Source organism: Macrotis lagotis, chromosome 3 (assembly GCF_037893015.1).
Source record: "Macrotis lagotis isolate mMagLag1 chromosome 3, bilby.v1.9.chrom.fasta, whole genome shotgun sequence".
Lineage (NCBI taxonomy): Eukaryota > Metazoa > Chordata > Mammalia > Peramelemorphia > Peramelidae > Macrotis > Macrotis lagotis.
Genome location: NC_133660.1, coordinates 42,772,388 through 42,795,582, shown reverse-complemented (window position 1 = coordinate 42,795,582; position 23,195 = coordinate 42,772,388). Strand labels below are relative to the sequence as shown.

The 23,195-nt window shown below is 34.6% G+C and overlaps 1 protein-coding gene across 1 annotated transcript in view; it reads left to right on the top strand.

The window, feature by feature from the left end:
- The window catches only part of ANTXR2 (ANTXR cell adhesion molecule 2), a 209,561-nt gene that overhangs the window by 183,553 nt on the left and 2,813 nt on the right, over positions 1–23,195 (top strand). The gene's annotated exons all lie outside the window — the stretch shown is intronic.

The window sequence follows — 23,195 nt, the reverse complement described above, 5'->3', positions numbered from 1 at the left end:
AGGAAAAACTAACAAAAATATGTTTTCTCAGTTATCAAAAGCTTCTCTGCTATCATGATTTAGAGTAGAAATTAACTCTGAAAATACTTTTTTTTATGAAAGTGATTTTTAATAGTATATAAATGAGCAACTGGTTTTCCATTTGCAAGGTACCCTGATATTAGAAAAGACTCAGTCAAAACTTGAGGTTAGTTGAGATTTGCCAGTATAAAATTATATCGTGCCTTCAATCTGGTCTTACATCTGAAGATTAGTCTTGGATTTGCTAAACAATTACAATGTTATACATTTACAATCTCCATTCTTTTTAAATTGTTTTTTCCTCAGAGATATATTAAGACAAAAGGAATGCATATATTCTATAGTTATCTCCTATAATTTTTCTTCCTGTGTTGCCAAGATGCCAGAATGCAGTGTAACATGGTCAGCTCCATAACATTTCTAATGCTAATAACTCCAACATAAGCATAAAATATTATATTTAAATTATAATACTATATACTATATACTAATATCATAATACCTCTTTGCTAATATTGTATTCAATATTTATGCACTAATATTCATTAGATATATTGGTGTTCAGTTTTCTTTCTTAGCTTTATCCCTCCTTTGTTTGGATATCAATATCAAATTTCTTCCAAACATGTCAATTCCTTTTCCAATCCCATTTAGTAAACACCATCAAAATGAATGTTTTGTTTTGTTTTGTTCTTTGTTTTAATTATATTAATCTAGGCCCTTTAGGAACACTTTTAGATCCTCAACTATTATTTTTACTATTTCTCTTTGTTATTCTATTAGTGATTTCTATTTTGATTCTATGCTATTCAGTGAGCATATATATGTAAAGATGTGTGCTCTAATTTTCATTTTAATTTGCCAAAATCTGTTTCAATATGTTTCTGTAATATATTGTTAGATTCCATTTCTTAATAATTCTGCTGTCCTCTTTCTCATAATAAGGTCATCATATTCACAGTTATGATTGATAATTGTGTTTTTATTCCTTCTATCATATCCTCTTAGATTCTTTCCTACCCCCCCCCCGCCATGGATTTTTGACCTAATTCTATATCAAACTATTTTTGTGTGTTCAATCCATTTCAGATGAGTGAGTTTCCTGAGATGTCCTCTACCTTGATTCTCTCTTTGATGCTTTGTATACTTTTCTTTTTGGGTACTCCAACTATGAAAAATGGATATTTTCTCCTTTATCTTTCTTACTTTATCCATGGTTTGGTCCTTTCTTTTTTTTCTTTTACAACTGACATTATCAGACTGAACAACCCCTATGTCTTGTGTTTGTCTTTTCTTTAAAAAAAAACTATTTCTTTGATTCTAGAAGCCAATGGCATTCTAAAGAAATACTTGTCTATTCTCCCACCTCTGAGCATTATAATGTAAGCACTTCATTATCTTTTAGTCCTACAGTTACTAAAATATATTTATGCCTTTCTAGATTTCCCTTAGCTCTTGTGTTTACATTTCAAAGATTCTAACTAGTCTTTTCATCAGGAATACTTGAAAGTTCTCAAATCTACTAAAGGTCCAGTGTGCACCCATAGGGTTATACTCAGCTTTTGATTTGTTTTTGTTTTTGTTCTTTTCTTTGTGTCCCTAGCACTGAGCACTTAATAAATGCCCATTGACTGATTAATTGTAAACAGCTTGCTTTTTAGAAAATTGGATTTCAAGATTTCACTCCTCAATAATAGCTACTAAGTGATATGCTGTCCTATCCGTTCTGACTCATTTTGGTGCTTTTTCTTTGTCCTGGAACCTCTGGATTTTTGGTTATGACATTAGTAAGAATTTTGCTTCTATAGTTTCTTTCAGAATTCAACCAGCCAATTTCATTTATTTCTTGCTTGCTTTCTGATTCTATTAGATATGAGCAGGTATTCATGACTTCTTGAAATGTGGTATCTAGATTTTTTGTTTGAGCATAGTTTTCAAGTGGTCTGATAAATCTTATATGACCTCTTCTTGACCTCTTTCCTAAGTCAATTTTTTATTATAGATTTTTCATATTTTTTTCTTGCTGTTCAGTCATTTCAGTTATGTTCAATTCTTTGTGATTTCATTTGGAGTTTTCATGGCAAAGAGTTGGTTTCTTGGCAAATATTGGCAAAGAATGGTTTGCCATTTCTATCTCAAGCTCATTTTACAGATGAGGAAACAGAAGCAGATAGGACTAAATGATTTGCCTATTGTCAAACAACTAGTAGGTCTCTGGGGCCAAATTTGATCTCTGGTCTTGCTGACTCCATGTTCAACACTATCCACCGTGCCACCTAACTGCCTATATTTTCTACCATTATCATATTTCCTATTATTCACTAAATATTTTTTCTTTATCATAATTATTACTTCATGAAGTTATTGATTTCTGATTCTATTTTTAGGCAGTATTCTACCTGAATAAGTCATAGTACCTTCTGTATCAAACTAATTCTCTTGCCATTTTTTTCCCTTTAGAGATATTACCTCACTTTTATTTCTCTCCTTTAATTTCTTCCAGGTATAGTTGAATTTCTTATGGCCAAATTCTTCTCTTTGTCTAAGGCTCTATTTGTGGAATAACTCTTTTGGGGTTTACCACTTCATTCAATCCATAGAAGAGCATATCTCTATTTTTTCTTTTTGGCTTTCGGAAGTTACTTAACCCTAATTGTTTCACATCCAGGGCCATCTCCAGTCATCCTGATTCACATCTGGCCACTGGACCCAGATAGCTCTGGAGGAGAAAGTGAGGCTGGGAACTTAGCACAGTACACCCTCACTCAAATCTAATTCATGTGCTTTTCATGGCATCATCTCCCTGATGCTGTGGTCTTCTTTAAGAATGAAGGACAACTATATCATGCAAAGATAAAATTCTTAACATAGTACAACATGAACCAGAGCAAAAGCACTTGCCAAGAATGTTTTCATTAATCAAGAACAAAAATTGGAGATTTGGAGACAATCAGGTACTGTTGTAGTTCCAACCATAAACGATCCAATGGCGTTATTTCCATGACTTGCCAGATAGCTTCTAAGAAATCAAAGTCTTTGGGTTCCAAAGGAAGTGTGATTGAAGGTCTGAAGGGAAAGGATGTACTGATGATTACTCGATTGAGAGACAGATTTGGGTGTAACATGTTGTCACAACTGGGCTTTGATGACTGTTTTGCTTCATCGATATGGAAGAAAAACCTAACTCACAATTAGCGTAATGACAGACAGGTTTAGATATACCACATGTCACTATTTTGTCATCAAATTTCACATACTGGTGCTTTACCTGGCATTGCTGGAGTGCCAAGGTGCCTCGTTGATGTGGGAGGGGAAACCATCTTCAAAGGTCAAAGACTCCCACAGCATCCAGTCCATCACCAGACAGGTTTCCAATCAAATCAGTCCATGGGGTGAAATGTGTTGGAAAAGGCAAGTTAGAAGGATGTCTCTGCACAATTCACTATAATAATCATAATGTTTAAATCATGCCCCTGTTTACCTAATCGCCATGGTCCTTTCCAACACTAACAACAACAACTGCTACTACTAGTAGTAGTAGTAGTAGTAGTAGTAGTAGTAGTAGTAGTAGTAGTAGTAGTAGTAGTAGTAGTTTCTCTGTTTCATTGGATATTTACTCCTGTTTATTCATGTCTCTAAGTCAGGTCCTGTGGGAGTTCAAGTTTAGATTACACTGTTCCTTCCAAGCTAGTATATGGTTGATCCTCTCTCCTCCATATTCTTTATATATCATAACTTTATTCTTCTGCATGTGATAACTAAGACTAGGTCACACCTTTCTGTGGAACTCTTGAGTCCTGGCTCCAGCATCTGCAGGCTCAGATTTTAGTCTTAGATTTAGTTGTTCCTTTATCTTCTTCTTATGAGTTATTCCCAAACTAATATTTTCACTTGAACTATTGACTGCCCTTCTGTAAGACTCTCATTTCTGTGTTAACTCTGAACCACCTGGCCACTAAGTGGGACTTTATTTTGATTTTTTCTCCAATGTGTGCTCCCTGAATACTATGACTTTTGTTTCTTTTATCTTTCTTCATAACACCTACAAATTTCTGTAAGTCTTTTTAGTTAATCTTAGACTAGATGAAAAAGCTTAGAACAATTTCTATTTTGTTTTTTTAATCCTTGTATCAAAATTTTTAAACTTTGCTGGAGTATTCCTGAGTAATTTGAGCTCCTCTATCAGATTGCTTAACTAGAGGTATGATTTATATTATTTTTTTCAAGTCCCATAAAGTTTCAAGTAGCAAAGAAGTGAAATTGATTAGAAAGATAGTGAAATTTTATTAATGAAAATTAAATTATCACAATATCCATCTACATTTATGTAGGACTCAGGAAGAGAAAATGAAATAGCTATCATACTACTAAAGGAAAACCCAGGCAAGCTAAAACAGGCTTTTGGTGCAGGCTGTATCTGGATCCTTGTAGAATGTTGAGGATGGCTGAAATGGATGCTAGTATATAAGTCCATATATTTGCCTTCAAACCCTTTTAATTAATGTGGTGGGATTAATTGCATGTCTAGGAATTTTTTAATTTTCCTCCAGTTATTCTAGGAGAGGAAAGTGATATATGACAGGTTCACTGGAGCAGCAAAGCTACCTTTGTTTCAGGAGAAAATAATGTACATTCATATTCTTTATGTGTTCATGTTCAGTCATTTCAATTGCTTCTGACTCTTTGTGATCCAATTTGGGGTTTTCTTAGAGATGCTAGAGTGGTTTGTCATGTCCTTATCCAGCTTGTTTTTACAGATGAGGAAACAAAGGCAAACAGAATTAAGTGACTTGCCCAGGATCACATAGCTAATAAATGATTGAGGCAGGATTTGAACTCAGGAAGATGAGTTTTCCTGACTCTGTGCCCAGGTGCCTCTAGTCTTTGTCATTTACACTGAATTCATCATTAACTATAAAGAATCCCTCCCTGTGAAGGAGAATAGCTCACTTTTGTGTAGTACCCACCATTGTGTAGTGCCAAATGCTTTATAAATATTACCTCATTTGATCTTCATGGAAAACCTGGCACAAATATTATCTGTGACTTTGTAATCTCATATTGATATAGAATATGTTACACATGTCTCGTAATTCTGTTTATCTTTAATGAATTTAGAAGAAATTCAATTCAATTTAACAAAAGAAATTGTTTTAAACATGACATTGTTAGGGCTTTTTGAATATAAAGACTGAAGAACTACAATGTCTCCTCTTAAGTGGCATGCAGTTTAATGAAAGAGAAAATTATAATAAATATTTCCTTCATTATAGAAAGCTAATTCCTACATTTTTTCATTTCTCTAGGCAGATAATCAATTGGATCAGTTTCCTGAATCCTTTCAGTTTATGATAAAAGAAGCAAAAAATGTTGAAGGACAAGGGAACCTATTTTATATTTTTATAAATGGATAAGGTGAAATATGAAATATTAAGGTAAAATATGAGTGTTGACCCTAAAAGAGTGTTAGGATGATAACTTTCATACCTCTGATGCCTAATGTTTACAAACCTGCTTCTTCTCTCAGTTCTGTGAAAGAAGTGAATGCATTGTCCTCGAGAAAACTAGTGTACAAGGTGTAGGGGTCTCGCCTTGGGTAACAAAACTGAACAAAATGGTCCAGGATTCTGACAAAGAAAGCTTTGTTCCCAAATATTCACTGCTCAGACCATCTTAAGGTTTTGGAATGGAGTTCTGGATCTGAAGTCAGGAAAACCTGAGTTCAAACTGATCTCAGACACAAGCTGGGTGGCCTTGGTCAAGTCATGTACCTTCAGCCTGGACTTCTTCAACTATAAAATGAGAATAATAATAGTACCTACCCCAGAGGGTTTTTGTGAAAAATCAAATAAAAAATAAATATAATGTATTTAGCAATAACTGACATATTTTTACTGTTGTTCAGTCATTCAGTCACGTCCAATTTTTCATGATTCCATAGACCATATAACATGCCAGACCCTTCTATCCTCTGCTATCTCCTGACATCTGTCTAAGCTCATGTCCATTGCTTCCATTACAATGATCCTCTGCCATTTTCATTTCCTTTTATGTTGAATATTTCCCAATATCAGGGTCTTTTCTGAGTAAGTTCTATCATCTTATTATGTGGCCATAGTTTTTAAAACTTCAGCATTTGAACTAATAGTGAAAAGTCTGAATTAATTTCTCTAAGTATTGACTGATTTGATCTCCTTGTCCAAAGGATTCACAAAAGTTTATTCTAGTATCATAATCTTAAAGTATCACTTGTGAAGCTCCCAGGTTTCCTTATAGTCCAACTCTCATAGCCAGTACATTGCTACTAGAAAGACCATAACTTTGATTATATGGACCTTTGTCAGTAAAGCATTATCTCTGCTTTTTAGTATGCTGTGCAGATTCTCCACAACTTTTCCTTCCAAGAAGCAAGCGTCTTTTAATTTCATGGATGCAGTTGCCATCTGCAGTGATCTCTGAGCCCAAGAATTAAAAAAAAAATCCAAAACTGCTTCCATTTCTTCTCCTCTATTTGCAAGGAAGTGATGGGATATGTTGCCAAGATCTTAGAGTTTTTTAATGTTGTTTCAAGGCAGCTTTTACACTTTCCTATTTCATCCTCATTAAGAGACTTCTTAATTCTTCAGTTTCTTCTATTAGAGTGGTATCTTCTACATATCTGAAATTGTTGCTATTTCTCCCAGCAACCTTAATTCTGACTTGTGATTTGTCCAGTTTGGCATTTTGCATGATAGACTCACTCTGTAAATACATCAAATAAGGTGTTAATATACAGCCTTTCATACTCCTTTCTCAGTTTTAAAGCTATCAAGTGTCCCATATTTGGTCCTAACTGTTGCTCCTTGACCCACATACAAGTTTCTCACATCTCTTTAAGGACTTGCTACATTTTGTTGTGATTCCCATAATCAAAGCTTTTAGTGTAATCAATGAAACAGAAATAGATGGGGTTTTTTCCTGGATATTCCTTGATTTCTGCATAATCCAGGAAATGTTGACAACTTGTTCTCTAGTTTCTCTGCCTCTTCAAAAATCATTCTGTTCTTGGTAATTTCGGGGTCATATATATCTCTGAAGACCAGAATCTTAAATGTATTTACTTGAATGCATGTGAAATGCATGCAATTGTTTGATAATCTGAACTTTCCATGACATTGTTTTTCTTTAAGATTGTTCATAGAATGATCTTTTCCAATCCAGTGGCCACTTTGGAGTTTTCCAAATTTGCTGTCATATTGATTATATATAAGACATCATCTTTTAGGGTATTAAATATCTCAGCTGAAATTTTGTCACTTCCATTGGACATTTTTTCCAACAATGCTCCTAAGTCTTGTTTGACTTTTTTCTCCAAATTGACTAACACAAGATCAGCCAAACCATTGTAGTTATTGGTTAAATTAAACTCTTTTTTGTATAGATCTTGTGCATATTCTTTCTACCTCTTTTTAATCTCTGCTGTTTCAGTTAAATCAATAATATTTTGGTTTTTTATAATAATCATTTCTGCATGAAACTTTCCCTTGTTATCTCTCATTTTCTCAAACAGCATGGCTGAGGGTTCACTATGTTTTTTTAGATGTGCTCATCTACCTTTGATGTCCATCTTCACCCATCTCTCACCTATGGCTGCATTTGCATTGCATTTTCAGTGTCCATACCCCGGTAAACCATCTAACTTTTTTTTTCTATTTCTTTACATTTCTTAATGAAATCTTTATCCTTGTTATTCTCTGGAATTCTGCATTCAGGATCTTTGCCTTTCTCTTTTACCTTTCACTCTGCTTCTTTCCTTAGTTATTTGTAAAGCCTCATCAGACAGTCATTTTGCTTTCTTGCTCTTCTTTTTGGAATGTTGGATTATTGTTGTTGTTTTTGCTACCTGCTATACAATATTGTGAATCTCTTTCCATAGCTCTTCCAAGGTCTAATCTACCAGATCTAATCACTTCTACTTTTCTGGTGGTTTTCTCTACTTGCTTCAATTTAAGACCAAATTTTATAAGAAGAAAAAACCCTTTAAAAAAAGGATATTTGCTATAATCAGTGAGTTATTTTTTTTTAGGTTTTTGCAAGGCAAATGGGGTTAAGTGGCTTGCCCAAGGCCACATAGCCCAGGTACTCCTGACTCCAGGGCCGGTGCTCTATCCACTGCACCACCTAGCCACCCCAGTCAGATTTTGACAGAGTTCTATTAATCTCTGCTCTTCTTTATTTGGTAATACCAGGCCAAACTTACCCATTATTTCAATTATCTTTTGATTTTCTATTTTATCATTCCAAACCCCTATTATTAATGTGGCATCTTTTTAATTTGTTGATGTTACTTCCAGAAGACATTTTAGGTCTTAATTGAACTGATCAACTTTGCCTTCTTTGGCCTCTGGTAGGAACATACAACTGTATTACTAGAAGTTGAATAGATATAATTCTGTTATTTTTGAGATTATACTTCAGTATGGCTTTTCTATTGACTATGAGAGCCATTCCATTTCTTCTAAAGGATTCTAACCCACAGTAGTATAATGCTCACCTGAATTAAATTAGCTCATTCCTATGCATTACATCCATTCACTAACATCCAAAATGTTGTTATTTAATAGTTTTTGTCTCATGTTTGACCACATCCAGCTTACCTTGATTCAGAGATCTTGCATTCCAGATTCTTATACAATACTGACCTATAAAGAATCAAACTTTCTTTTCATCACCAAACACATCCACAGCTGAGTTTGATTCAGCTTTGATAGAGCCACACACTGCATTAATATTGGAGCTCCTTGTAGCTTTCTTCTGCTCTTCTTCATCTTCTAACATGAGGGACTCTTCTTATGGTGTCATATCTTTCAGCATTTTAATATTGTCCATGGGTTTTTGGGGGCAAAGATGCTGGAGTTGTTTGTCAATTCCTTCTTCAGTGGATCACCTTTTTTGTCAGAGTGCTCTACTATGATCTGTCCATCTCTGCATGGTATAGCTGATAGTTTCAGTGAGCTACACAAGCCCCTCCACCTCAACAAGACAGTGATCCAGAAGGGTCTGACACATAGTAAGGACTATGTAAATCCTAGCTGTTATGATTATTGCTAAAAATGCCCATTTGGGGGAAACTGAAACAAATTAAGTAGGGGAGAGAGGAAAGGGATCATCCACTGTGAAAAGTGTTACAGGCATTCTCATCCCCCATCTGGATTTCTATGGTTATCAACTTTACCTGTTCCCAGTCATAGTGAGTAGATTTTATTTGGAGAGGTGAGGAAAACTGTCTCTCTATAAATATGTCCCTGTGTTTCCTAATTGACTATTCCTTTACAAATAAAAAATTCTTTTGGTTTTCTGGCCAGTGGGCCCTAGATTTTTATGGCAAGATCATGATGAGAAATACACTATAACTTTCTTCAGGTACTTATCTGATAAAGGGAAGGATTTCTATGAGTTTGCATCCAAAAGAAAGTATTAGAAATTTTAACCTTTTCATTTATACTTTCCACTTTGCAGCAAATAATTTCACATCAGAGTTTTGATACTTCTTTTGTTTCTTTATTTTATCTTTCTTCTAGCTCTTTAATCAACATATTTGATTGAACCAAGGATTCTCTTTCTTCTATCTTCTTCCTGTACTTGAAATCCCCATGGAAAAACTGTTGAGTCAATATTTTGTCTTTGATTGAGTACTATATGATACTTGGACAATACATAAATGTCAATCTTTTCAAGTCTCTCAACTTTTCCACACTTAAATAGTATATGCATAGTCACTACATGACTACAGGTACTATGACTGGCTTATGAAATCACCCTTATAATTAGAGACTGTGATTGTCATTTATGGTGTTGAATATAGATATATATGTAATGATATTTCTAGATTAGAAATTATATAACATAATCTACACTAAATCACTCAGATTCTCATGGAAGAGAATAATAAAGTAATGTATGTCCTTGAGTGACAATTTCAACAAAAAAAATCTTCATTTTTCTTAATTTTGTTTTATTTCTTGATTGCGAAAAACAGCTTCAATCTCAGCATCTATACATACATGACTATAAAATCTCCATCCTTTTATAAGCTGTGCTCTTCTTGTTGTTTATGGAAAATCTTTAGAAATAAAAATGCTTTTGGCTTCCTGGCCAGTGCAGAGCAGTATGTTAATCTAGGTGCCCTCCTCTTCAAGTTCATTTTAAGTTCCTGCAACTTTTCATTCATTTTCATGAACATGTGCATGTTGAGACGTATGGGTGTATCGAACTTTAAACTTTGAATACTGTTTACTCTTGCAGAGGTTTAGTAACCTCTTTAAGAAGTAAGGTTATAAATAAATCAGCTATCTGTATTTTAAAAACGCTAAACTAAAATGCAGTTGTATGCCTCAACTTGTCAAAGGATATTTATGAGGTGAGCATAATATTATAACTGTTATAGCAGTGAAATATACCCTGTACAGAAAGCTAGTAAAGGAGCATGAGAATGTTAATGCCAGCAGAATGTTAATGCTCCCAGAAAGCCAGGAAATCTTATACTTGCTGGGGTTAATGCTGCCTTTACTATCAATGGTGAAAATGAAGTAATGGCGTCTGTTTCCAAATGTAGTAGCAGGGTTGGACCCCAGCTTCTATATCACCAACATATAATGGCAACAACAACAGCAAATAGTAATAATATTAAATATCATTTATGTAGCATCTACTACATACCAGACACTGGGCTAAACATTTTACAAAACTTATCCCATTTGATTTTCCCAACAACATGGACTTAATTCCTATTGGTATTATTCTATCTTACTATTGAGAAAACTGAAGCAGACAGAAGTTGTGACTTGCCCAGGATCACACAGCTAGAAGTATCTGAAGTTAGATTTAAACTCAGATCTTTCCAAATCCAAATCCAAACCCTAATCTTGTTCCATTGTCACCTCCTTGTTTACACAAACTACTAAACTACTGTAACTGAAAAACTACTCAGGGGGAGCTGTATCTTTTTAATTCTTTAACTAAATATCTACTTCTGTTTCCATTTATGAGGCCACAAGGTATCTCATCTCATTCCTTTTAAAAGGATTCATTTTGATCTCTTTCATTAATTTGAAAATCTTTTGATTACTTTATATGTGGTAGATTCTGGAGCTGAACCAGTCCTGTGATAATTATGATCAAGATTGTGATTGTGACACTACCTTTCTCAAATCTCTTCTGTTTTATCCAAACAGAAATATGTTGCCATAGTAAGGCTTTTTTTTTGAAAAGTTGTTATATGGACCATCTCATTGGAGAATTTAAGGCCAGATAAATGGCAACAGGTTGTCATTGTTCAGAGAATCACATTTTCCTTACCTAACAGAAGCATACACTGCAAAACAAACAAATGAATGATTCAACAAATAAACCAATAAATAAATAAAAAGAAAACTGGCAGTTTTGGCCAGGATATTTTGTTTACCATTAAATCCACTGAGTTGGTATTCAGGAAAGAACTTAGATTTAATTAATAATATAATAATCAACTATTATTATATTTTATAAATAATAATTAGATTTAATTGAAGAGTTGTGTCATTCAGGCTTGCAGGAATGAAGGCTTTCTCTTCATTGTTTTATTTATGGTTTTTCATCAAGTTAACTTTTAATAAACATCTGGGCCATATAGATTAAAATGTTAGTATTTACAGAAATGGCAAAGAGAGAAGAAATAAAGGGATACAAAAGAAATGGATGCTATTGTCTATTTCTTTTATACAGGAGAGGAGTAAGGTCTTCAGTCAGAGAAATGCACTATTAGTAAAAAAATTATGAAGGCCTAGATGATCATAAATTTACATCTACAAAGGACATTAGAGGTCATTTGGATTTTTCAAAAAGGTAATAATAGTGTTTATTGTTCTGTAACTAACATTTCTATGATTTATGTGTGTATGTGTGTGTGTGTGTGTGTGTATGTGTGTGTGTGTCTCCTTCCGAGTGAATAAAGTGCTGAGCCTAGAGGCAGGAAGATCAGAGTTCAAATCCTGCCTAATACACATACTAGGTTTGTGACTCTGAGCAAGTCACTTAGACTTTATCTGCCTCAGTTTACTCATAAAATGGTAATGATTAGGGTACTTTATCTTCCCAAAGTTATTGTGAGGATAAAATGATAGAAAATTTATAAAACTCTTTAAACCTTCATGCTTTCTATAAATACCAGCTGTTATTGTCTCATTTCACCCTCATAAGAACCCTGTGAGCTAAATGCACAGGAAATAGATAAGAGAGATAAAGTGTCTTGTCAGGAATAAGACCTCATAAGTGTCTTATCAGGATTGAAAAAGAAATTTTCTTAGCTCCAAGTTGAATGTTCTATTCACAAGCCCATGTTAGCAGTTGAGGAAATAAAGATTATATGGCTAGAATCTAGAATTCGAACTCATGTATTTTTGACTCCAAATCTTCAGGAGTTTGTATTTGATATGATAGTCATCCTAAACAGGAAAATGATTTGATTTAAAAAATAAAAGGTTATTTAAGAAAGATTATTCAATTAATTACATGAAGGGTGATGTGTCCATTGACAAAAGTCACCATAGGTGACTAACCATGATGTAAGCAAAAGGTAATGATAATTTAGGTTGGAATAATCTATATGGACATGGAAAGGAATGATGAGAAATTTGGTAGCAATGAGTTATATACATTTTGTGTGCAAAATTTTGAATGTAGCTGTTGGCAAGATTTTTCATTTAATGTAAGTATATATCGATTCAGAACTAGTGGGAAAATGAAGGTACACTGGTCATCTAGGTGTACAGAGTAGTTGATACCATGATGATCTGGGTAACAAAAAATAAAAAAGGATTTGGATTTGAGACTTGGGAATACTGTTTTATGAGCAACCTTGGTGGCGGGGGTGGGGTGGGGGGATAAGGGGAGAAAGAAAATCAAGAAGATACCAATACATCAAAAACAAAGAAGGAAAGAAATGTACAGAAACAGTGGTTAAAGCTATCAATTGATCCAATTCAATTCATTTGAAAAGAAAGACAGAGAAAGAATTGAAAATTAACTTAGTTTTGTCCAAATATTAATCACAGGTGACTTGAAGTAAAAAAAAAAATATAGAGATGGTGGTTAAAGTACAAGTAATAGAGATTTAAAGATAATCATTAGAAAGTGAAGTTAACGATGTAGTCTGTATACACAAATATTCCTTGAAGTGTATAAGAGATAGATAAAAAAACTAGAGGGAGAAGTCCAACAAAGATGAGAGCAGTACTTGAAAATGAAAAGGTTGGAGCTAGTGAAAAGAAAGATTTTATATACTTGTTTTCTGTTTAGTAAGGAACCCAGAAGATTTATGTAAATAGGTAGAAAGATAAAGGGGGATGTCTCCTTATTAGCTTCATGATTAGAGAGAAAATACAATGATAGTAAGTTCATTAACCCAAATTGTATATAGAAGAAAAAGAGTGTTTAAGGATAGAGATGCTTATCACTACTTTTCATTCTCAGGCAATTACACTAAAAATAGCCCAGAACACAAGGAACTGAATCTAAAAGATAGGGACTATTTGTTTATAAAGAATAAAGTTTAGTAGGCTAACTATATTTCTTATTCTGAAAGATTGTTTTATTGTTCTATGACCCTCTGAAAATTGAAAATTATTAACAGAATCATTCATTGAGTAAGCATTAGCAAAAATGACAATTGAGTTTCAACTTGTGCTAGTTCTACTGGTTACTCATTTTCTTTGATATTACAGAGTACTCTCTCTTTTTTCCAAGATAATTTTGACACATTACTGTTATTTTATCTGTACTCATGAAGACTTTTCCTTTTAATGTGTGACCCTCCCCCCAACATGACATGCCCACATCAAAGGAGGTGCTGTGTTTTCTGAGCAAACCAGAAATGTGATAGCTAAAACGAAACACAAGATGTGCAAATTTAGAAACATCACCTCTCTAAATGTTTACCTGAACAATTTGAATCCAGCCTTTGTTGGAGCTTTCTGGGCATTTATCTTGATCCCAACATAGTGATGTCATTTGGGGTCTCTTTGGGCATGAAGGTCAACAAGCAATCAACCAACCAACCAACCAATGTCCAAAATTATGCAAATAAAATAGAAGACTTCTGAATCATAACCAATGTGATTCAAAATGGAAGGAACTCTGCACTCAGAGGCTTTTAGATCAATCACTTCCAATCCTTTAGCTGCCTCATCTGTAAAATGTGGATAATAAATGCCTACTTAAGGACAAAAACCTGGGCAAGGTAAACAGTTGAAATTCTATGATTTGGCTTATATTGCTAAGCTTTATGACTCATTAAATTACAGAGCAGGGTACATCTGAATTCAGATTTTCACTGGATTGATGAATTCTAGTCCAACTCCATAATTTTTAGATGAGTAAACTAGGTAAAAAATTGAAAGTCACAGGAAGGGATTTGAACTCAGTTTCTCTAAATACAAATCTGATACTTTTTCTACTATTATATCATGTTAAAGCCAGTTAGGTATACACCATGAATAGAGTTCTAGGGAAAGAAGAAAAGTTCAAATACAGGTTCAGTCATTTACTAGCTTGACTTAACCACTGTTTGCCTCAATTTCCTCAACTCTCTACCTCCCAATGAAGGAATCAAGATAATATTTTTTTAAAGAACTTGGGGGTGGAGCCAAGATGGGGACAAGATCGGTACCTCTCTTAGGCAATCTCTCATAAAACTTATAAACTAAGGCCTCTAACTAAATTTTCAAGAGACAGAACCCACAGAGGGACCCAGTGAAGCAGTTCTCCTACTCAAGGTAACCTGGAAAAGAGCAGAAAGGCTCTGCTCCCCAGGGTTGGAGGGGCAGCCCGCTGGAGGGGTGGCCTGCCAGAGCAAAAGAACTTCAGCCTCCAGGAGGCAGCCCCAGGGTGCTGGGAGCCACGGCTCACAGCAGTGGAAGAGTTTCCTGACCTATGCCCTGGGGAGCACTGGGAACAACTTGGAGGAACAGCAGGGGACCTCTGCCAGAGTGAGCACATGAAACCCAGCCCTCAGGGCACACAGTGAACAGCATGGCCAAGGCAGTCCAGATCCAGGAAACAGAAGCAGGCAGAGCCGGTAACCTGGAGCCCCCAGGACATGAGCCCATTGAACCTAGGGAGGGGAGTGAAGAGGGACTGCTGAGCCCTGCATGGAACAAGACTCTGGGGCTCTGAGCACATTCAGATCCTAACCTCAGTCTAGCTCCCCTCATAGAACAGCAGGGCCATCCCCCCACCTCAGCTCCATGGCAGAGTGGGGGTGCTTATGGTCATTCACAGACCAGGAGGGAGGACAGAGCATCACACACTGAGATCCTTGTGGGAGTGTCCCAAAAGCTCAGGAAACACCCCCAAAACAGGCTTAGGCTGGGAAAATGAGCAAGCAGAGAAAGAAGAGGAATACCATTGAGAAATATTTTGTCTGTGAGCCCAAGAAGGATCAAAATACTCAGTCTGAAGATGAGAAAGCACAAGCTCCTGCATCTAAAGACTCCAAGAAAAACAGAAATTGGGCTCAGGCAGAGCTCATGACAGAGCTCAAAAAAGACTGAAAAATCAAATGAGGGAGTTAAAAGAAAAACTGGGAAAAGAAATGAGAGAGATGCAGGAAAAACATGAAAATGAAGTTAGCAGCTTAGTCAAGGAAATCCAAAAAAATGCTGAAGAAAATAACATGCGAAAAACTAGCTTAGGTCAAATGGATAAAACAGTTCAAAAAGTTATTGAGGAGAAGAATGCTTTAAAAAGAAGAATGGGCCAAATGGAAAAAGAGATAAGAAAGCTCTCTGAGGAAAACAAATCCTTCAGACAAAGAATAGAATTCAGGGAGATTGCTGACTTTATGAAAAATCAGGACTCAATACTTCAAAACCAAAAGAATGAAAAATTAGAAGCAAATGTGAAACATCTCATTGAAAAAACAACTGATATAGAAAACAGATTTAGGAAAAATAATTTTAAAATTATTGGAATACCTGAAAGTCGTGATCAGGAAAAGAACCTTGACATCATTTTCAAAGAATTACTACAAGAAAATTGCCCTGATATCCTAGAAGCAGAGGGCAAAATAGAAATGGAGAGAATCCACCGATGCCCCCCAAGAAAGAGATCCCAAAAAAACCAACCCCCAGGAATATTATAGCCAAGTTCTAGAACTCCCAAGTCAACGAAAAAATATTATGAGCAGCCAAAAGGACACAATTCAAATACCATGGAGCTGCAATCATGATCTCACAGGACTTAGCAGCAACTACATTAAAAGCTCATAGGGCTTGGAATATAATATAATGGAAGGCAAAAGAGCTTAGATGCAACCGAGAATCTACCCAGCAAAACTGAATGTCTTCTTCCAGGGAAAAAAGATGGACTTTCAATGAACCAGAGGAGTTTCAAATGTTCCTGTTGGAATGGCCAGAGCTGAACAGAAGGTTTGATCTTCAAATACAGGACTCAGGTGAAGCATAGAGATTGGAGGAGAGGGAGAAAATATGAGGGACTTAATGATGATGAACTGCATGTATTCCTGCATAGAAAAATGACACTGATAATACTCATATGAACTTCCTCAATTAACAGAGCAGGTAGAAGGAGCTTTTATAGATGAAGCACAGGAGAAAGCTGAATTTGAAGATAAAATATGGTGTAAAAATGGAGTCGATAGAAAAAAGGGAAATGTAATGGGAGAAAGAAAAAGGGGGGGGGAATAGGCCAAGATATTTCATATAATAAGATTTTTCTTTATTACAATGAGCTATTGCAATGATATGGAAGGGGGGAAGGCAAGGGGGAATGCGGGAATCTTCACTCTCATCAGAGGTGGCTAGGAGAGGAAACAGCATATATACTCAATGGGGTATAGACATCTGGAGTAAGAAGGAGAGGGGGGACAGGGGGAAGGGGGGAATGTGAGTGATGGAGGAGAGGATGGAAAACGGGGGGAGAGTGGTCAGATATAACACATTTTCTTTTGTACTTCTTGCAAGGGGCTGGAATTGGATGGCCTGTCCAGGACCATAGGGCCAGGTGGATGCTGGGCCTAAGGAGTGGTATGGGGGCTCAGGGCCTCTTGGCCCCAGGGCCAGGGATCTGTCTGCTACACCACTCAGAAACCCTACAGCAGAATCAGAGTGAAAGGAGAGATAAAATATAGTACATGGTACTGGTGAAATATGAAAGGAGGGAGTTGCAATCAGCAATGGCAATGGTTGAAAAATATGGAAGTAACTTTTGTGATGGACTTATCATAAAGAATGTGATCCACCCGCGACAGAGTTGGTGGTGTTGGAACACAGACTGAAGCACATTTTTAATTATTATTATTTTTTGGGTGGGGTGCAGGGCAAATGGGGCTGGGTGGCCTGCCTGGGGCCACAAAGCAGGGTGATCATTGTGTATCTGAGGCTGAATTTGGACCCAGGTGCTCCTGGCTCAAGGGCCAGTGCTCTGTCCACCACCCACAGCCCCTACTATTATCACTCTTATTTTATTTTATGTCTTTTTTTTGGTTTTTGCAGGGCGGTGGGGTTGGGGTAGCTTGCATGTCACACAGCTGGGTGATTGTTGGGTGTATGGGGTCAGATATGGGCTCAGGTGCTCCTGGCTCCAGGGCTGGTGCTCCATCTACTGTGCTACCTGGCCATACCTACAATTATTACTATTATTTTTTTAATTTTAATTTTTTTTCTCTTCCCCTCTTTCAAGTGAGTCTATATTTTGGGGGGGGGGGAGGTATTTTGTTTACTCTTAAACAAGAATATTTTATTAATGTATAAAAAACATTATTTATATAAAATGAGAATAAATAAATATTAAATTTAAAAAAAGAACTTAGCAAGATTCTTACATATAGTAGGTATTTAATACTTATATTTACCATTTTCTTCTTACCTGTAGTTATTTTGGGGTGGGGCACAAAAAGAAAATAAGATAAATTGATCCAGGGTAATAATTCTAAACTGGAAAAGTTAAGAGCACAGACCTAGTGATAAATTCAGCATCTGTTGACAATCTGCCTAAATGTTCAGAGATTTATCAGTAGGGGATTGGGCACCAAATTTCTTTTGGCTATGGTAATTTCTGAGAATACCTACTCAACTGCAGAATTTGTTTCCACATGGTTGAAAGATATTTTAAAGTGTTGTAGTAATTTCTAACATTTAAACAGTAAAACCTCATTAAATTATGTTAAATATAACAAATTTCAATTTAAGTGAAATCCTAATTCCAAATATAGGTAGATTCTCTTTTTTGTTATGGGGTTGGAGCCTGCAGAACTCCAGAGTATAAGTTCCCTGACCGGCCCTGGGGATCTGAAAAAAAAAAATCCTAAGATTATAAACTATCAGCACCATTAAATATGATGAATTGATCTACAAATTCTTAAATAGTCATTCTTCCTTACATATGGTCTTTCACAAAGCAATTAACATTTTTTACATTTCCAGCTCCAAATGATCTCTCCTCATATCTTAGATTCTAAGTAACAATCATCAAAACAACAAATTATTAAGACAGTGCATTAGCTGCTTCTACAGTTTGATATAGTAAATTGGCAATATGTTCCAAGTAATCTCAAATACTAAAAGTTTTCTTAGTAAGAAAGTTCTACATTAGTGAAGTGTTTTAAATTAAGTATTACTGTAATACAAAAAACTACCCCTACTTTATTTTAAAATATCTTTTTATGTTTCTCTTTAGTTAGATCTTTTGCTTTAAATATTTGAAAAATTTTCTCACATGATTTAGAATTTTCATGAAAATTGATACCACATTTGAATTCATTTTATTTATGAAGTGCTAATTTTCCAAAGAAAAATCAGGAAATGTATTCACACCTCATTTTCTAGTTAATGTAGTCCTAAACCACAGATTTAGTTCAGTTCTGTATAGATTATGTGTTTATTTTGTGAAACTTTTGATGAATCATTGAATCATAGAGCATGATACATATGAATGTAGAATGCTTGGTTGTGTGATTAAATTCTGAGTTTTAGATAAAACAATCTAACTGGCAGCAGAAGAATAATGTATTGATGTTCTTAGATTCTTCATTAGGGAATCCTTTTATAACGGAATTAAAGAAAAAAATAAATCAAAGATAAAGACAAGAAGGAAGAGACTGGTGGGTCAGTGAATAGCACATTAGACTTGGAGTCAAGAAGACCTGAGTTCAAATCTTGTCTCAGAGGCTGCTGTATGATCTTGGTCAAGGTCTTAATCTCTTTTTGCCTTAATTCCCTGAAAAAAGGAAATAGCCAGGCACTTCAGTCTCTTAACCAAGAAAATCCCAAGAACAGTGTGGTCCATGGAAACATGGAAAATTGGACATGACTGAAAAATAACAGTAACAAATACCAGATGATATTTTCTCATCAATTTTGTTTATTTTTTGTTTCATGAATAAGATTTGAATCTGTGACATTTTTGCTGTAAGGAATCATCATGATTTAAAGAAACTCCATATATCTTTTCACATCAGTAATTTTTCTACAACTTAGTCTAGAGGCTTAGCATTTGCTACATCCCTAAGAAGTTAATTTACTTGCATAGGGTTACCAAGTCAGTATTTGTCAGAGGATGGGACTTGGACCAACTCTTCCTAGTTTTTAAGTCAACTACTATACATTGCTTCTCTGGCTGGTTTTTATGATTAATATTCTTCCTAATACTAATGAGTTAACAATTAATATTCTTCTCAGGTATTGGTATATTGGGATGAGGATCTAAATGAAAAGTTATCATACTAGTCACATAGCATTTCATATATTTTAACTGTATGTCATATAATATTCCCCTTTTTATATTTTGTTGAAATGATTTAAGATGCTAGAAATCTTATTATTTTTATTTGTAATATAAAAAATTTAGGGCACAGTTCCTTTTATCAAGTCTTATTTTGTACCTTTATAAGTGGACACTTTACAGACTATAAGGGATTTTTATTTAGAATCATTCTAGGTTGAATGGGAACTGTTTATAAGGCTTCTAGAATCCAAGTCATTAGGTCTTCATTCAGTGTGCTTGTGTGATGTAGTTTTGTGTCTTGGGATGCTTAGATACTTTAATAGATCTGCTGCTTTAATTGTTGTGAGTATTCTTTCCAACCATGGATAGAAAATTCTGCCTCCTTTTTTGCCCAACACAATTATTTTTCAGATTTTTCTATGAATCATCTCACCGGGATCTGCTCCATGCACTGGACTCCCATGTCTTATATTTTTTTGTTTGTTTTTTATTTAATTTTTGTGGATGTTCTTATATCGCTTGAGTTTTCCATCTTTTATATTCTTAACTACATTTTCAGTTTTTCTAAATGTTTACATCCCTGATGACATATGTATGTATACACATGTATATGTATGTAGATATACATATATGTATACGTATTAACACTATTTTGCTTGTAACTCATTGTCCATATTATGCCATATCCTCATTAAAATTTTCATGTACCTTTCTAGTATCCTTTGGGTAATATTCCATTTTGATTCTTCTGAGACTGTGGTGTTCAATGACTTAGAATCATATGCTATTACCAGAAGAATACTGATATTAAAAAGTTGGGCACCTGAACAGTTTTTCAAATTAAATTAAGTCCCTTGTCTTTCCATTCAATTTCAGTTCACTGTCTTAAAATTTTGAGATTTCACTCAAAAGGTTTTCTGTCTATGACTATGAGTTATCATCTAGACAATATAATTTTTTAAACCACTTTGCCTTCTAGTACGTTTTTCAATGACACATGTTTGAATAGACAACATTGAAAGAGAAAGAAAATTAGAAATTAAATGGTTACTTACTCTGGGTAATTCAGATTCCAAGTTGTTTTTCTGATCTTAAATAATGAAATTGCCTGTTGTCAGATTAACTTCGTTAATTCTCAATTCTAGTATTCATTATATGTAATGAAGGTACAGACTACATGTCTTTGGTTATATTTTCCTTCATAAAAGTTAACATTGTCAAAAAATTACAATTTCCCCTTCCCAGCCTTCCAATTTCCATCAGAATACATTAAAGTATAATTTCCCAGATTGCTTCTGGGGGAAACAACTGATTTATATTATCTTAAATCTACAGAAGGAAATGAACCTGAAAAATAAAGCTTTATAAAATAATTTTAGTATGAAATTAAGCATCTTACAATAAATTTTAATGATATACTCAATAGTTAATAAAAGTTGTGGATTTTAAAAAACTTTTTTATAAAATTTCCTATAAATAAACAAACCAGAAAAATCCCCAAAATGTTAAATACTTTAAAACTGTGCTTTCTAAGTTTTGATGTGATGGAGGAGGAACTTTATTATTTTTCTCTCCTAAGAAATGTTAGCTTTTTTTTTTAGTTGACATAAAAAAGTTCCTTTTTGGCTTACTTTAGAAATAAAAAACTAAAACTGGATACATTTTTTAGAGTTAAAGATGAAAATATCAAATACTTCCCTAAATATGGGGATTATTATTTAAGCAATAAAATTCATGTAGAATAATTTTACTTTCTCTGGTTTCCAGTATTTATCAGCATCACAGATAGAACAGAAACCACATAACTCACATTAAAGTGTTTTTATTTTTTTTAAGGTTCTATCTTAACTTTTCATAAATACACATGAGAGTTGTGGTGTCAACTTCAAATAGAAAAGAATCCCTGGGTTATACATATTAGAAAACAATAAATTAACATTATGTTCTATTATATTTTTAATTAATTTTAAACATCTAAAATAATTTATTAGTTTTTTTGCTGATTTTGTTTAACATTTATAATTAATTAAACATTTTCCAATTACATTTTAAGATGGTTCTCTTCGGATACCCACAAGCTGCTTGTGGGTCTACAGTATTCTAGAAATGCAAAAGAAATCTGTAGTCATATTTTTAAAAAAATTGAATCATTATTAATTAGAAAAATCAAATTTAAAGAAACTCTCTGACATTCTGCCTCACACCCATTGACTGGCAATGTTGACAGAAGGGGAAAATGACAAATGTTGGAGAGGCTGTGGGAAAATAAGCGATTTGGTCCAGCCATTCTGGAAAGCAATTTGGAACTATGTCCCTAAGTTACTAGGCTGTGCATTCCCTTGGGCTCAGTGCAATCACTATGAGCTCTCTATTGGAGGCAGCTGTGGCAACAGTGACTAGATTTCTGGACTTGGATTTAGAATGAACCAAGTTCAAATCCAAACTCAGACACTTACTAGTGTGACTCTGGGAAAGTCACTTAATATCCTCCTGCCTCAGGTTCTTCAACTGTAAAATAAGGAACATAATAGTACCTACCTCACACGGTTGTGGTAAGAATAAATGAGATATTTGTTTTTAAAAAAAAATAATACCTAGCACAAAATAATAGGTACCACATAAAATTACTTTTCTTCCTTCCCTGTTCTAGAAAGTTCAGAGAAAGTGAAGGGTCTATATGCACATTCACTTTTTTCCCTAGGGTAGGTGGTTATATCTGTCTTTTTTTCATTACTAATAGTAATGAGGAGACTTTGTTGTGTACTAAGATTTGATGGAGTTAGCAAAATATTATCTATGAATAGAGGCAACATGGCATAGTGGATACAGTTGACCACAGGGTCAAGCAGACCTGGGTTCAGATCCCACCTCTGACACAGTGGTTTTGTAAAAGTTCAAGACAAAGTAGTTATCTGAGTTGGTAGAGGGAGCTCCTTCATACAGGAGTTCTCAGAATGAGTGACATTTCATGTCCATTTTCTATCCCCATCCCATTGGGAAGCAGGGATGTTTGTCAAATTTTATCATTAGTAGGAAATCCTCTTCGGGTTATGAAGTTCATAAAACTCCTTTAATGATTCTGGCAGTCAAATGTAACATTTAAAGTAAACAGGCTTGTATCACTCATGAAGATGTTTTCATTCTTCATGTGATTCATTTAACATTTTCATTCATATAAATGACAGATCAAAGAGGATGCTCTGATTTGGATGTCCTTGTGATTTATGTGGGGTATTATATATTTATATATGTAGTTAATTTAGGTAGCATCAATTTGGGGGAGGATTATTGATTTGGGAAGCTGAGAAGGAAGTCTCATAAAGATATCCTATCCCCTCATTTTACAAAGAAGAAAATTGTGGAATTGAAAGAATTCACCTAAAATAAATAGTAAAAATAAGTTTCAGTAGCTTAAG